Below are 15,370 nucleotides of genomic sequence, written 5' to 3'. Positions count from 1 at the left end.
GATGGAAAGGAGAGATCGAACTGTTGAGACATGGAGGGGGGGTGGGTTTGGGGGGGGGGGGACCTGGGGAGAAAAACTGAAGATCCATGATCCAACACTTTCATAATATCACTTAGTGGTTGAACTTCTGTTATTGTATTAACAAGTTGCCTTTAGTAACAATCTTTGATATTGTTTACTGTGGTAAATATGTACATTGTTCAATTATTTGGATTTTCTCTAAACAATAAAAATATGTAAAACAAAGTTAATTCTTGCCAGTCAGGAGGTGGACAGGCAAGAATAACATGTACGAGAATAACAAAAAGGTGGAACATCAAGGAAGGAGGTGATAAATAGAATAGAGATGGATTTGTAGGGGGGAAAGGGAGGGTGGTGTTAGTCGAAGGCTTGTTAAAAGAGCCATGCTTTTAATTTTCTTTTTTTTATTTCTGTATGCAAGGCTCTATGCGAGGTCAGGGGGCATTCTGTTCCACAATGGTGGACCAGCTATGGAGAATGCTTGGGCCCTTGTGAAGGAGAGATGTGTGAGTTTGGGAGAGGGTGTGTATAAGATCCCTTGGTAAGCTGATCTGGTGGGTCTGTCTGATTTATGAAAGCGGATAGAGCCATGTAGCCATTGTATATTTTAATTGAATAGAGTCTTGTGGGTGAGAATTAGGCTTTTGTATTGAATTCTGGAGGTGACGGGGAGCCAGTGGAGGTCTCTCAGAATGGGAGTAAAATGGTCCTTTTTGCGTGTATTAGTAAGAATTCTAGCAGTAGCATTCTGAAGCAGTTGGAGGGGTTTGATGGATAAGGTGGGGAGACCAAGGAGGAGGGAGTTACAATAGTCAAATTTGGAGAATATGATGGTTTGAAGAACAGTTCGAAAATCAGAAAGGTGAAGGAGAGGTCTCATTTTCTTTAGTATCTGAAGTTTGAAATAGCAGTCTTTTAAGATGGTTTTAACAAATGGTTTTAAGCTCAATTGATTGTCAATCGTAGCGCCTAGGTTGTGTGCGTGCAGGGGAAGGGTTTAGGGGGGGAGGGGAGATGGATTAAGTTTGGTTGTTTAGGAAAATGATGAGGAGTTCTGTTTTGCCCAGGTTAAGCACCAGGTTTATGTTGGTGAGGAGATGGTTGATGGAGGTGAGGCAAGTCTCCCAAGTCTTTAGGGCCGTATGTACAGAGTCAGAAAAAGGGATGAGAATTTGGACATCGTCCGCATAGATGTAGTGGGTGATGCCTAGGTTAGTTAATAGTTTGCAGAGGGGTAACATGTAGATGTTGAAGAGGGTAGAGGATAGTGAGGAGCCTTGGGGGACACCGCAGGTGATGTTGATAGGATCAAATTTGTTGTTACCTAGCTTGACCTTGTAGTGTCTGTTTTCAAGGTAGGATTTAAGCCAAAAAAGGGCTGTGCCAGTTATCCCAATGTCCTCGAGTAATTTTAAGAGAGTTTTGCGGCTGATGGTGTTAAATGCAGATGATATGTCGAGCATTGCCAGGAGATATGAGTGACCTTTGTCCATTCCTTTAAGAATGTTGTCAGTAAGTGATAATAGGAGAGTTTCTGTGCTGAGGTATTTACGGAAACCATGTTGAGAGAGGAATAGGATCTTGTGGTTGTCTAGATATTCAGAAAGATGGATGTTGACAATTTTTTCGGTCATTTTGGCAAGAAAAGGCAGGTTACAAATGAGTCTGAAATTGGATAAATCGGTGGGATCGAGGTTGGGTTTTTTGAGTATTGGTGTGACCACTGCCTGTTTTAAGGCAGAGGGAACGTTGCCTTGAGCAAGGGAGCAAGTGATAATTTTAGAGATGGGTTTTGCTATTATGTTGGGAATTGATAATAGGAGTTTGGTTGGGATGGTGTCTGTAGGATGAGAAGATGTTTGGCTTTCTTTAGAAAGGTTTCTATTTCAATCAAAGAAGTTGCTTCAAAGGAGTCGAGGTTAGTGGTCAATTTTAAGGGAGGAAGGAAGGTATTGGCAGAGTCGGTGGGAAATTTAGATGTGATGGAGGAGATCTTGTTTTGAAAGAATTGGGCAAAATAATTACTAGCTAATTGATCTCCCACCAGACAGGTTGTGTTCTGGCTGAGCAGAAACCCTCCCTAACCTGGCCAGGACCACCAAACAGGGTTTGCTTAGTTAAAACTGGCTAAGCCTGTAAAACAACAAAAACTTAACTCCCCCTTTGCTTCCTGTATTTAGTACTAGCTCTATGGACTGCCTGCCAAGTTGTAGCAAGAGCACGGTTATATACTGTCATAAATGGGCTGGCCATTCCAGAAGCTGCAGAAGGAGGGGCTGCATTTGAATGGTTCTTCCCTTCATCTATCCTACTCTAGCTAATTGATGCTGCACTAACCAAGAGCTTAATGATAACCTGAGAAGTTCCCAAGTTACACTTCATTCTCAATCATCTAAATCTTCTCATCATCAGTTACAAATAATTATTGCACACAAAGAGCAAACACAATCTCCTCCTACAAGCTGCTTTATCAGGGAATAATAGAGCTAAGAGTGCACAGAAACAGAGACTTCAAAAGTAATGATTAAACAGTAAAGTTTATTAGAAACAGACAAAATAGATAGGATAAAAGAGAAAGAAGAACATAATAGAATATAGAGACACACAGGGCCGAGAACTTTCAAACCAGTGTGCAGGTGCACATTGGCATGTGTGCATCAGTATTACAAGCAGTTTATAACTTGCACATGTATATGCGCTCATGCATATGTGCACCCGATTTTAAGTTGGCACATTCCTATGCGTGTAAATCCTGCTTCTACCATGTAACTCAGTGATTTTTAAAAAGGGTGCGTGCCCATGCCATTGCCAATTTCACCAGTTTGTGCACCATTTCACCCAATTGTCAGCTAATTCCTCAAAACTCCCTTGCTTTGATAGTCTGCACTCATCCCAGTTAGCCCAGATCTAGTTTTTAACTGGCTGAACTGGTGAAAGAACTGGTGAAATGCAATGGCATGGGTGTGCGCCCCTTTTTAAATTTCTATCTTACCTGTTAGAAGCAGGGTTTGTTTCCTCATGCAAGAACCCACTTAAAATTATGGGCACATGTGTGTGGCCAGGCAGGCGTGCTGACGCATATGCGCCAAAGTGCATCCGCGTGCCACTTTTGAAAGTTACCATCCCGGTGTGCACAAAAAAAATAAATAAATTCAAGCAAAAATTATACAAAATGAAACTAAAAGATAAATAAAAGAAAAAAAAAAGAAAAAGAAAATGAAAATAAAATGAAATAAAATTATCTGTACACCCCTATGGGAAACATATAATTTTAGTGACTCAATATAATGTTTTTAGCGGGAATTCGGAAAGCACCTTCAGACAGCTTTATGATCTAAAAGGCAAATTTATTTAATAGACAATACAGATAAGAGGAACAAGGAAAAGAGGAAGTCGTTGTTTCTCTGGAGACGCAGGTCTGTGTCAACTGGGCATTGGGCTTGCTTCTCAAAGTGCAGAGCCCTCGGGCTGGAGTTTTTAAACTTTTTGCATTGTCCAATAGAAATACATTGATACGCATCCTGGGTGTATTATCTTCTTTTAATATCCAATCATGAACGTTACTTTATTGTCCAATCAGGTATCGTCTCTGGGGTGTTGGCTTCTTCCGGTACTGAGCTTGCCAAAGCACATGGTTGCGAAATATGTTGCCAGCAAAGTCAGGAAATACACAGCTCAGGCTTAAGGCCTATATACATTTCCCCCCTTGAATCGTTTGGGAACGATTCACCAATGAAAGGCTGAGATTGTATTTCCTGGATTGGAATGGTCATAGCATCAATTTAGTATGACCCACCTTTTTGTACTGTTAAAAATGGCTTCCATATTCTTTATGGTGTTGAATCATTCTTTTTACATAACTCACATTCACAATCACAATCACGATTGTTCACGCATTCACATTCTGTACTTTGCCCTATTGTCATTCAATCTCACATTAATTCTTCATTCAGGTCTTGTTCTGGCCTTCTTCCAGTTGATCCAGGTTACTGTAGTGTGTTCCTATTAGCAGCATGTTATGCTCGGTATACTGTGGACCCTTGCCCCGGAGAAAGAGAGACACCCACCTGAGGAACCAGGTGCCCCACGACTCCGGATGGTGGACGTCTCGGTACTGCTACCCCTCAGTACCCTTTGCAGTCCTCGGCAGGCTGGTACAGGCCAGAATAGTCAGAAGTAAGTCCAAGTTCCAGGCAGGGGTATAGTGGAGTTCCCAGGGCACTGCAGACTTCAGTCAGGGATTCCAGTAGACAAGATAGATCCGAAGCAGTCCGAGGTCCAGGCAGGCAGCAGGCAACGAGGTCAAAGGCAGTCCGAGGTCCAGGCAGGCAGCAGGCAACGAGGTCAAAGGCAGTCCGAGGTCCAGGCAGGCAGCAGGCAACGAGGGCAAAGGCAATCCAAGGTTCAGGCAGGCGGCAGGCAAAACAAGATCAAAGGCAGTCCAGGTATCAGGCAGGCGGCAGGCAAACAAGGTCAAGGCAGTCCAGGTATCAGGCAGGCGGTAGGCAGACAAGGTCAAGGCAGTCCAGGTATCAGGCAGGCGGTGGGCAAAACAAAGTCAAGGCAGTCCAGGTATCAGGCAGGCGGCAGGCAGACAAGGTCAAGGCAGTCCAGGTAACAGGCGGGCGGCAGGCAAAACACAGAGTCAAGACCAGGCGGGAGACAGCAGGAACCGGACAGAACACGACTGGGACCTGTTGAGAAGGCATCAGGAACCCCGCGGAGGAGGTTTAAATCTCCCTCTAGCCTGACGTCAGTTCCGGGGCCGACCTCGTTTCCGCGGCCCGGCCCCTTTAAGAGGCGGAGCCAGCCGCGGCTCCTTCGATGCAGTCTTTGGACGGCAGGACGCCATCATGCCGCGGCCCGCGCCCTGCCGACCGCCAGCAGAGGAGTCCCGATTGACCTGCGGGGAACAGGTAGGGAGGCCCGATCGCATGCAGTCGCGATCGGGTCTCACAACAGTACCCCCCTTCTTACGCCCCCTTCTGGAGGGACCCGGCTTATCAGGATGAGCAAGATGAAAGTGATGGAGCAGGTTCTTATCCAAAATGTTGACAGCCGGTTCCCACGAATGCTCCTCCGGCCCAAATCCCTCCCAGGCGATCAAATACTCCCATCGCCGATGAAGGCGACGGACGTCCAATACCTCCTGAACTCGATAGACGGAGTCGTCCTCAGAAGAAATTGTGGAAGGAGGAGTAGGAGGCTCATGAAACGGGGAGGAAACTAGAGGCTTGAGCAAGGAAACATGAAAGGAATTGTGGATCCGAAGCGTAGAGGGAAGCCGCAGACGGTAAGTCACCGGACCCAGGCGTTTGGAGATGAAGAACGGTCCGATGTAGCGAGGAGCAAGGCGCATGGATGGAACACGCAGCCTGAGATGACGGGTGGACAACCAAACACGATCTCCCGAATTAAACTGGGGAGCAGGTCTCCGATGCCGGTCAGCCATACGTTTGGCCGCAGCGGCCGCTCGAAGAAGGCGAGCATTGGTAGCCACCCAAAGCTCACGGAGATGCTGCGCCGAAACTTGAGCAGCCGGGGAATCCACAGCGAGAGGTAAAGGGAGCGGAGGGCGAGGCTGTCTGCCAAATACGACCTGAAAGGGAGACTGACCGGTGGCGGAATGGATATGGGAGTTATGAGCAAACTCCGCCCAAGGTAGAAGGAGAGACCAATTATCTTGGCGGTGATTTACAAAAAGACGTAAAAATAACTTGAGTCCTCTGTTAACCCGCTCCGCCTGGCCATTGCCTTGCGGGTGAAATGCAGTCGTGAAGTCCAGTTGGATGCCAAACTTCTTGCACAGCCCCTTCCAATATTTGGCCGTAAACTGCGGACCCCTATCTGAGGTAATATGGAGAGGAAGGCCATGAAAGCGAAAAATGTGCATGGAGAAGAGATCAGCCAGTTCAGGAGCAGTGGGCAATTTGGGCAGAGGCACCAAATGGACCATTTTTGAGAACCGATCAACCACCACCCAGACCACCTCGTTCCCACCAGACCGAGGAAGGTCCACCACAAAATCGGTAGAGATGTGCGTCCATGGAGCTTGCGGAGGTGGGAGAGGTTGAAGAAGCCCCCAGGGCCGGCCAGGTACAGGTTTCTGCTGCGCACATTTGGGACAAGAGGACACGTATGCCCGGACATCGCTCTTCATCCGTGGCCACCAGTAGTACCGGGATAGAAGATCCCAAGTTCCAGCTTGTCCAGGATGGCCTGCGGACAGAGAATCGTGCGCCCAGGAAAGCACCTTCGGGCGAAGTCGGAGGGGAACGACCGTCTTACCCGGAGGCATCGTCTCGGTAGCCGTCAGCAGCAGCTTGGCTGGGTCGATGATATGAGTAATGGGCTCAGGGGAATCCCCCGTCTCATAGGATCTAGAAAGCGCATCAGCCCGACCATTCTTTACAGCAGGACGATATTTCAGGAAAAAATCGAAGCGTGAAAAAAAATAAGGACCAGCGGGCCTGTCGGGGGTTAAGCCGCTGGGCTTTGTTGATATATTCTAAATTCTTGTGGTCCGTATAGATGGTGATGGTATGTTGGGCCCCTTCCAACCATTGCCTCCATTCCTCTAAGGCCAGCTTGATAGCCAACAATTCTTTATCGCCGATACTGTAGTTCTTTTCGGCAGGTGAAAATTTTTTAGAGAAGAATGAACACGGGAGTAATGCCCCCCGGACCGAATGCTGACTGAGGACTGCCCCGACCGCTATGGCTGAAGCATCTACCTCCACCACGAAAGGTCGGCTAGGGTCCGGATGATGAAGGCAAGGTCCTTGAAGGAAGGCACTCTTGATTCTCTCGAAAGCTTGTAGAGCCTCAAGTGACCATTCCTTGGTATCAGCCCCTCTTCTGGTCAGGGCCGTAATGGGTGCAATGATATGTGAATAATGTGGAATAAAATTCCGGTAAAAATTAGCAAAGCCGAGAAATCGCTGGATGGCTCGGAGTCCAGTGGGTTGTGGCCAGTCCCGAATACAGGCCACCTTCTCAGGGTCCATTAGGAATCCAGTGGTGGATACAATAAACCCTAAAAAAGGTAGGGACTGTCTTTCGAAGAGGCATTTTTCTAATTTTACGAATAGTTGGTTGTCTCGTAATCGTTGGAGAACCAGTTTTACGTCCTTACGGTGGGTAGCCAGATCTTTAGAATAAATGAGGATGTCGTCCAAATAGATAATCACCTGTTTATATAACATGTCCCGAAACACCTCATTCATCAGGTTCTGAAAAACTGCTGGTGCATTGCATAATCCAAATGGCATTACCAGATATTCGTAGTGTCCATTACGAGTGTTGAAAGCGGTCTTCCACTCGTCCCCTGGTTTGATGCGAACCAGATTATATGCTCCTCGTAAGTCCAGTTTCGAAAATATCTTAGCTTCGTGTAATTGATCCAGTAATTCCGGTATCAGGGGAAGAGGATAGCGGTCCTTGCGAGTTATAGCATTGAGACCCCTGTAGTCGATACAGGGTCTTAATGACCCGTCTTTCTTGGGTACAAAGAAAAATCCTGCCCCTGCAGGAGACGTGGATGGACGGATGAAACCCCGTGCGAGGTTCTCCTGGATATACTCCGACATAGCCTGGGATTCTGGACCTGAGAGAGGATAAGTTCGTCCTCTCGGAGGAATGGCGTCCGGAAGTAAATTGATAGCACAATCAAATCTTCGATGGCAGGGTAGAATTTCCGCTTTTTCTTTGGAAAAAACGTCCATGAATTCCAAGTATTGAGAGGGGATGACCACCTTAGTGGCAGCGATCGAGACGGTGGATTGACGTGTCCAATGAATACACGTCCTACGACAATCTGGACCCCAGGCCGCAATTTGGAGGGTTGACCAATCAATGGTAGGAGAGTGTCGTTGTAACCAGGGCAGACCCAGTACCACTGGGTGGATGGCTTTTTCCAAAATGAAAAACGTAATCTCTTCATGGTGTAAGACCCCTGTAGAAAGGCGTATAGGAGCAGTGCATGAGGAAATTTGTCCCGGAAGGTTCTCTCCACGAATGGATGACACAAATAATGGTGTTTCCCTAGGCCGTGTTGGTATTTGTAGTTGATGGACCAGTTCAGCTAATATGAAGTTTCCCCCCGCTCCGGAATCAATCAGGGCCTGAGTGGTGAAAGGTCCTGTCTCACCTTGAAGAGTCACGGGTACTATAAATTGAGGAGCAGGAGTACTCCCTAGGGTCTGCCCCCCCAAGACTCCTAGGACCGGAAGTTTCCCGGACGTTCGGGACACTGAGCCAAAAGATGACCCCGGTTGCCGCAATATAGGCACAGTCCCATCTTTTGTCGACGCTGTTTCTCCTCCGCCGTCAGCCGACTCCTACCCAACTGCATAGGCTCGTCTTTCGTCTCTGGAGCTTCAGCCTGACCAGGTGTAACCAAAGGACGAGAAAAGTTGGGGGCCAAGGAAAACATTCGACGAGAGGTTTTAGCCTCTTTGGCTCTTTGTTGGATTCGTCGGTCTATCCGACCTGCCAGATTAATCAAGGAATCTAGATCTTCGGGAAGATCTCTACCCGCAAGTTCGTCCTTGATACGGGGGGATAAACCTTCCAAAAAGATGCCACGTAGACAGTCCGGTTGCCATCCTACTTCAGAGGCCAGGGTATGGAATTCGATGGCAAAATCTGCCAGAGTGCGGGACCCCTGTCGTAGATTAAGAAGTTCAGAAGAAGCAGTAGCTGATCTTCCAGGTTCATCGAATATTTGGCGGAAGGTGGTAACAAATCTGGGTAAGTCACTCAAGATGGGGTCCGTCTTCTCCCATATGGGGGATGCCCATGCCATAGCCTTCCCGTCAAGTAGAGAAATGATAAATGCTGTCTTCGTTTGATCGTTTGGGAATTGCTGTGCTTGTAAAGAAAACCTGATGAAGCACTGGTTGAGGAAGCCACGACATAACTTGGCCTCCCCTGAGAAGCGAGACGGAGCAGGCAGATGAGAAACTGAAGCAAACACGTTAGGCGGAGGTGGTGCAGGAACAGCGGCCTCAGCTCCACGGGGTGTCTCCAGGTGCCGCACTAAACGCTCCACCGTAGCTGTGAGAGCATCCAGGCTTAGCTGCTGTTGTTGTTGTTGTTGACGTTGCTGCAATAACTGCTGGGCCAGGCCCGGAATTGCCTGAAGCCCTGATAGATCCACCGGGTCCATGGCCTTCTCAATCTGTTATGCTCGGTATACTGTGGACCCTTGCCCCGGAGAAAGAGAGACACCCACCTGAGGAACCAGGTGCCCCACGACTCCGGATGGTGGACGTCTCGGTACTGCTACCCCTCAGTACCCTTTGCAGTCCTCGGCAGGCTGGTACAGGCCAGAAGAGTCAGAAGTAAGTCCAAGTTCCAGGCAGGGGTATAGTGGAGTTCCCAGGGCACTGCAGACTTCAGTCAGGGATTCCAGTAGACAAGATAGATCCGAAGCAGTCCGAGGTCCAGGCAGGCAGCAGGCAACGAGGTCAAAGGCAGTCCGAGGTCCAGGCAGGCAGCAGGCAACGAGGTCAAAGGCAGTCCGAGGTCCAGGCAGGCAGCAGGCAACGAGGTCAAAGGCAATCCAAGGTTCAGGCAGGCGGCAGGCAAAACAAGATCAAAGGCAGTCCAGGTATCAGGCAGGCGGCAGGCAAACAAGGTCAAGGCAGTCCAGGTATCAGGCAGGCGGTAGGCAGACAAGGTCAAGGCAGTCCAGGTATCAGGCAGGCGGTGGGCAAAACAAAGTCAAGGCAGTCCAGGTATCAGGCAGGCGGCAGGCAGACAAGGTCAAGGCAGTCCAGGTAACAGGCGGGCGGCAGGCAAAACACAGAGTCAAGACCAGGCGGGAGACAGCAGGAACCGGACAGAACACGACTGGGACCTGTTGAGAAGGCATCAGGAACCCCGCGGAGGAGGTTTAAATCTCCCTCTAGCCTGACGTCAGTTCCGGGGCCAACCTCGTTTCCGCGGCCCGGCCCCTTTAAGAGGCGGAGCCAGCCGCGGCTCCTTCGATGCAGTCTTTGGACGGCAGGACGCCATCATGCCGCGGCCCGCGCCCTGCCGACCGCCAGCAGAGGAGTCCCGATTGACCTGCGGGGAACAGGTAGGGAGGCCCGATCGCATGCAGTCGCGATCGGGTCTCACAACACAGCATACCAGTGACCTATATTTCCAATTATTCCTCTCAATGATTGATTATTGATTGTCAATGAATGATTAGAATAGTTGAAGCAATAATCCATCATTCTACTCAGGGTTAATGCCACTGTCTTAGGTTGCCCACGGCACGCAATCCTAATGATTGGCTACCTGGTGCTTACCCGTCATCGTTAAGCATAACAGCCTGAGGAGGTAACATTGCTGCTGGTAAAATAAAAACTTTCTGTTGTCTTTGCAGATGATGTCTCAGGCCATTAAAATAACAAACTTCATTCACTCTTTCAATTAATCATTGCAAACTCACTTAGAAATGTAAGCCACTTTAAACTGTGTTTCCCATCAATTAAACCAAATTCTGTGAAAATACAACCTTATCCCTTAAGAAAATTCACTCATCAGTTTCAGGAGGAGACTCAATCATGCTCATACATTAGATGTTGTCTAACTGCAGTAACTTGAGCGTGTACTTCAGATGTAGAATTTACCATGATATTGAGTCCTGGCATTTTAGGCATAGCAGAAGCAAAGGTGCTTCCAAAGCGGCGGAAACAAAGGCAAATGCATTATGTCTTAGCCTACAATGCATTTGAACGCTATGAGAATATAAACAAATGCTTTAAGTTTAAATCAATAGTAGGATTTCTGAAAGAGACATCCAATCCAAAGGGATAAGAGATCTCTGTAACCAATGGGATGGTATCTACAAACTCTAACTGTGTGGTGTTTAAGAATTGGGGAATCAAATGAATGTCATAATTCTGTCTTCAATTACCAAGAATAACTATATAAACATTTGGAACTACATCAAACCTTTAGACTTACTAAATGTACTTGAATTGAATAGGACATGCCCGCCTGCGCAGCCTATTCACATGAGCTGCCTAAGAACGGTGTGAAGGCTGAACTGACAAACTATGCTGCAGCACATTGCGCCGGTCTGCCATTGGCTCGCAGACATCTGAACAAGTCTGGACTAGGAAGGGCAGAGTGTAGCAACTGGAGATGAATATAACGTGGAAAGCAATAATGAAATCATATAATAGATGGTAATTCAAACCAGTTATCTATGGGACTTAGGGATGAATGTTCATCTCAATTAATCATATAATGGATATGAGAGAACTGGGAGTAGCAGCAAAACTTTAGTGTTTTTAGGGTAATGTAATGTGTAGCATGTAGGTGTATGTAGATGTATGTAGATATCCAAATCATGGCATTTGCAGAGTGGCATTCGGGCTTGGTGTGTATGGCAATCAATTATCATTGACATTTGACAAAGCATAGTGTGGGATAATGCATAACAGTTGATCTTTGTGTAAAGAGCTGACAATTTGGGAATGGATCTGATCTGATCAGGGCAATATGTTTCACACAATCATGAGAATTGCATTAATGTAGAATACAACAACATAAAGGCAAAATATAATCAAGCAAGAGTAATAAAGTTCAATGATGAGTGAAGGATGAGTTCTGTGATTAGGGTGGAACTTCCGAAGAAGGGATGGGAAGAATGGAGTAAGTCCCATAAATGTCGTTTTCAAGCTTTCAGTAAGGTGTATCAATTTTTCATTCATCACGGCCTAATGGGGATATGTGCTTCTTTAATGGTTTCAGATACCTAATATGGTAAAGTAGCATAGAATCAAATTAGCGGTAAGCTAAACCACAAATAACGAATATTTCAGACATTACATTAAACATAAGTCACACTAGACTGACACACACTCATCCATCCATCAAATATACTTTTATTATCTTCTTAACATTAGACAGACAACAGATAACATATAATATGAGCTCAAAATTCGTAGCAAAAATGTATCAAAAAGAGTAGATCAAAAATCAAAATTGTGTTTGAAAAATGTTGGAAAAATAAAAGTTCAGAATTCTGTATAAAAGGTAGAAAAAGGAAAATAAAACTGAAGTTCCTTTGAGTCAGGAAGACTGAAAATCTGAAAAGTAAATACTAGTATACAACAGAAATATTAAATTAGCAAATATTGTGCATGTAAAATTCAACCAATAATATTAAATAAATTCAATCAATAACGTTCTGAGCTTATAGTCAATGTGTCAAACCAAATAATTAGAATAATTAGAACTCAAATATCAAATAATTAATACTTAAATATGCTACATTTTAAACTAACAACTATTTCTCCTTTTTTTGTTCTTCCGTTCGCAGCACAGCCAGTGCTGGCAGAACAGATAAGCAGTGCTATGCCTTGCAACACTTACTTCCCCTTTTTTTTTTTTCTAAGATACAGTTTAACTCTTTAGCTAAAATGTCTTTTCAAATTCATAATTCTCCTCTCAGAATCATAATTCAGCAGCTCAGATTCTAAATTTTAACACTAGTATATGTTCTTGTCAGTAACCTCAGTCCAGTATTTAAGGAATATGAAGTCATTAACGTAATAAAAGATCAGCATGTAAAGTTGAGAGCAAGGGGGATTATATTGGTAGGAGATGTGTCCAGCTCCCCCCTTGATCCCTCTTTTACCACAAATGTACAGTTTAGATCAGAAAGGAAAGAACATGTTGTAAGAGGAAGATATCGCATGCGCTTGGTGATCACCTTAATAGAAATGCATTCACATTGAAAAGAGGAACTTACATTTAAAAACTTAAAAATATACGGTACCGTTTGAGAATGAACTTACTTATACTAAAAATGCTTATACTAAAAATATACTTGCAGATGATAACGCAACTAAATCTCAATAACTTGAACAATAAGACCAGTAAATACATTAACATGGGAAGCCTAGCAACCCGTTATATCTGTCCACAAGCCCATTACTTTTAGGGCGGTACTCGTCTGTGATGGCATTACAAAAGTTCTGCAATCTGATAAAAATTGACCACATGCATCTGAGCCCAGTGCATGGCTGCTGTCCCTACTACAGAAGACAGGGAGGCACGTAATTAGTCAGGCAAAGCCTGCGAAAACATATTTATTTATTTTTGGATTTTATATACCGGAGGTTCCTGTATAATGGGGTAGATTTTCAGACAAGCGCGAACAGCCTACTTTTGTTTGCGCTCCAGGCGCAAACAAAAGTACGCTGGATTTTAGTAGATACGCGCGTAGTCGCGCGTATCGGCTAAAATCCTGGATCGGCGCGCGCAAGGCTATCGATTTTGTATAGCCTGCGCGCGCCGAGCCGCGCTGCCTCCCCCCGTTCCCTCCAAGGCCGCTCCGAAATCGGAGCGGCCTTAGAGGGAACTTTCCTTTGCCCTCCCCTCACCTTCCCCTCCCTTCCCCTACCTAACCCACCCGCCCGGCCCTGTCTACACCCCCCCCTTACCTTTGTCGGGGGATTTACGCCTCCCGGAGGGAGACGTAAATCCCCGCGCGCCGGGCCGCGACCTGGGGGCGGGTACGGAGGGCGCGGCCACGCCCCCGGGCCGTAGCCACGCCCCGTACCCGCCCCCAAAACGCTGCCGACACGCCCCCGGAACGCCGCGACGACCGGGCCCGCCCCCCGACACGCCCCCGACACGCCCCCCTCCGAGAACCCCGGGACTTACGCGAGTCCCGGGGCTCTGCGCGCGCCGGGAGGCCTATGTAAAATAGGCTTCCCAGCGCGCAGGGCCCTGCTCGCCTAAATCCGCCCGGTTTTGGGCGGATTTACGCGAGCAGGGCTCTGAAAATCCGCCCCAATATGCGTATCACTTCGGCTTACATGACAGACAACGCGAAAACTGGTAAGGATTTACTAGTCTTATGTGAACAAATGCTAATTTAACCTCTTTGACCTAAAATGAATACTGCAGTAATGCAAGCAATAGCTATAAAAATAAGGCTCAGAATAAGGAAGTTTTCCTAAATGTGGTTCTATTTAAAACTGTATTTCAACTGAATTCACACTGTGTCCTGTCCAAGTTTCACTAGAGTGGCAATGTAAGGTCCTACATACGCTGATACTAGGGGTGTGCATTCGGATTGACCGCATTAGTAAAACGCAACTCATATTTTTTTTTTACTTAAAAAATTGATTCGACATAAACGATCGGATTTCCCACATATCGAACATAGATATGTTCGATATGTGGGAAATCGCGATTGTTGAGCCAAAATAAAAATATAAACCCCCTCACCCTCCTTAATCCCCCCCCCCCCGACTTACCACAACTCCCTGGTGATGGAGCGAGGAGTGAGGACGCCATTTCTGCAATCCTTGGCGAGAAGCATGTGACGTCGGCGGCACGTCGAGTGACGCCGGCGTCACGTGATTCCCGGCTCGTTCGCGCCGGACGGCTCGTTCGGCCCAAAAAGAACTTTTGGCCAGCTTGGGGGGGCCTCCTGACCCCCCCAAGCTGGCCAAAAGTTCTTTTTGGGCCGAACGAGCCGTCCGGCGCGAACGAGCCGGGAATCACGTGGCGCCGCGTCACTCAGACGCGACGTCACGTGATTCCCGGCAAGTTCGCGCCGGACGGCTCGTTCGGCGCGAACAAGCCGGGAATCACGTGACGCCGACGTCACGTGATTCCCGGCAAGTTCGCGCCGGACGGCTCGTTCGGCCCAAAAAGAACTTTTGGCCAGCTTGAGGGGGTCAGGAGGCCCCCCCAAGCTGGCCAAAAGTTCTTTTTGGGCCGAACGAGCCGTCCGGCGCGAACGAGCTGGGAATCACGTGACGCCGCGTCACTCGACGTGCCACCGACGTCACATGCTTCTCGCCAAGGATTGCAGAAATGACGTCCTCACTCCTCGCTCGATCACCAGGGAGTTGTGGTAAGTCTGGGGGGGGGATTAAGGAGGGTGAGGGGGTTTAATTTTTTTTTTGCACATATGTACATATACCCAACTCATTGGATTTTTTTTATGTCCATATTGGCCGCAAGTGGGACCCCCTTTCGGACATAAAAAATATGAACATAAAATTTTGCTCTGCACATCCCTAGCTGATACCTTCTCTGATAGGTGTGAACTCACTTTATCTGGGGACATGCGCTCTAAAAACTCAGGTTTCCTGTAACGGAATACAAGGGCCCATGAAAGGCACTCTTTCCAGGTGTTTTCTGCTTGCCCCATTACTTGGTGTAATCTGGTTTGAAATAGACCATTGTATTGTCTTACCAGATCATTTATTTCATGCTGACACTGCTTTTGTTTATTATGCCACTGCGATATCAGTAGTGAAGCTACCTGGCCCAAAGTCATGCATCTGGTCATGCATTTGGAGGCATGGTTATGGCTTCCAGC

This window comes from Rhinatrema bivittatum, chromosome 5 (genome assembly GCF_901001135.1).
Source record: "Rhinatrema bivittatum chromosome 5, aRhiBiv1.1, whole genome shotgun sequence".
NCBI classification, from domain to species: domain Eukaryota; kingdom Metazoa; phylum Chordata; class Amphibia; order Gymnophiona; family Rhinatrematidae; genus Rhinatrema; species Rhinatrema bivittatum.
Note: the sequence above shows the minus strand (reverse complement) of the source record.